General features: G+C 39.6%; 1 pseudogene across 1 annotated transcript; it reads right to left on the reverse strand.

Annotated features, from left to right (window-relative positions):
- Positions 1 to 1,432: 1,432 nt before the first annotated feature.
- On the reverse strand, positions 1,433 to 2,102 carry LOC306665656 (peptidyl-prolyl cis-trans isomerase A-like; annotated as a pseudogene). Its single transcript has one exon. The product of its transcript is annotated as a peptidyl-prolyl cis-trans isomerase A-like (transcript).

The raw sequence follows: 2,102 nt of genomic DNA on the forward strand, positions 1-2,102 counted from the left end.
GAATTTGGAAAACAAGAAAAAGCAAAGAATGTTAACTTTGAAGCCAGATAGTTCAGGGCTGAATATTGACTTTTCTCCTTCTTATGTGATTGGGCACATTTCTTAGCTGTAGGTGCCTCATCTGTAGCCTCAGAGATTAGCATTAATTTTCCAATAAAATATCATGTTCGAAGGAGCCAAAGACACAGAATTCAAAAGCCCAAGGATAGTATATACTAACACTGAATTTAAAACACATAGAAATTGAATAAAATGCAGTGTAGTTTGGTATTATTAGAGTTCTGCCCTGCATAAAGGTCATTATCTTTTAAAATTTTATTTACAAACAGAATAGTTCCCTTTTAACTCATCTCTTTCATTCAGTACTTTCTCATATACCACTAGCAGAAAACAGTTGGCATTGCTTGAAAATCTCCTTAGTCAGCTCCACAAATTTATTAGGTGTATTTTCTATTTTCCAAGGCACCCCAGGTGACAGTTTTACCAATTGCTTCACTACTGTATAGCATGAGTCACCATTTTCCTAGCCTGCTTTAGCACTTTACTGGTGGCTGTTCCATTCTCCAATAATGGTTTGCTCAACATTTTTCCAGCCTTGGCTAACAGTTCTCCAGCTATTGTTCTCATCTTTGTTAGCAGCCCTGATCTGCTGTGATTCCATCTGTAACACTAGTCCTAAAACCAGTGTCACATATCTTAGATATTTGTTGTAACAGTACTTTACTTTATATAGACAACACGTTTTTACGTCAGTTAATGTTTTGTTTATAACAAGCTACTCCAAAGCATAATCTCTTAAAACTGTAATTATTAATTAGCTCATAATTATATACATTGGTAACTTTGGCAGAACACACAGAACTCTTCTCTTGGTTTCATGTAGACTCAGTTGTGTGGCTGCATTCAGCTGGCATGTCACCTGGAACCTGGCTGTTTATGAAGGGCCTCACTCTTGTCAGTTGCTGAAGAGACAAGAATGATTGAGCCACTCACCAACCTATTGCAGGGTGGCCTTTTTTACATGGTTGCAGAGTTTCAAAAGCAGAAAGGGAAGGTTTCAACATGTGATAACTTTTGAATTCTCTGCTAAGTTACATTTTCTATTTTCACATTAGACCAAGTGTCACTTGGCTAAGCCGAGTCAGTGTGGGAGGTGACTGTCCAAAGGGTGGATGAGGGAAGAAAATTTTGTAAACAGTTCATCACAGGTGATGATGCCTCAGCTTGGTTTTAAAGGATACATAGGACTTTATAGGTAGAGAAGGGAAGAGCCTCACTCGCAAGAAGAGGGAACATTGTACTCAAGGCCATGGAGGAATAAACATTATTACCTATTCTGAAACACGCGTTTGCCCCTTCTTCCTGTTGCCATTTTTCATTAATGAAAATTTTAAGCTTAAAAGAAAAAAAGAACTTTAATTTTTTTGTCATTTAGTTTTTATTCATAATCCATAAACTTAACTCTGCAATACAGCTAGACTTGGGAGGGAAATAAGGAAAATATGGAACCCAAAGAACTGCAGTGAGAGCACAAAGATTATGGGATATTGTGAGCAGATGGGGTGGAGGGGTGCTCTCCTGAGCTACAGAGGAATGGTTTGGTGGTTAAGATAAACACAAGTCGAAAGTATTAGAGTCGTCCATAGTCAGTAATGGTGATCTTCTTGCTGGTCTTGCCATTCCTGGACCCAAAGCATGTCTGGCTTCCACAATGTTCATGCCATCTTTCACCTTCCCAAAGACCACTTGCTTGCCATCCAATCACTCAGTCTTGGCAGTGCAGATTAAAAACTGGGAACCGTTTGTGTTCGGCCCAGCATTTGCCATAGACAAGATGCCAGGGCCTGTATACTTTAGGATGAAGTTCTTATCATCAAACTTCTCCCCAAAGATGGACTTGCCACCAGTGCCATTATGGCATGTGAAGTCACCATCCTGGCACATAAATCCTGGAATAATTCTGTGAAAGCAGGAACCCTTATAACCAAATCCTTTCTCTCCAGTACTCAGAGCATGAAAATTTTCTGCTGTCTTTGGAACTTTCTCTGCAAACAGCTGGAAAGAGACGCGGCCCAAGGACTCGCCATTGAAGGCGATGTCAA

Source organism: Sciurus vulgaris (assembly GCF_902686455.1).
Source record: "Sciurus vulgaris genome assembly, chromosome: 7".
In the NCBI taxonomy this organism is placed as follows: Eukaryota; Metazoa; Chordata; class Mammalia; order Rodentia; family Sciuridae; genus Sciurus; species Sciurus vulgaris.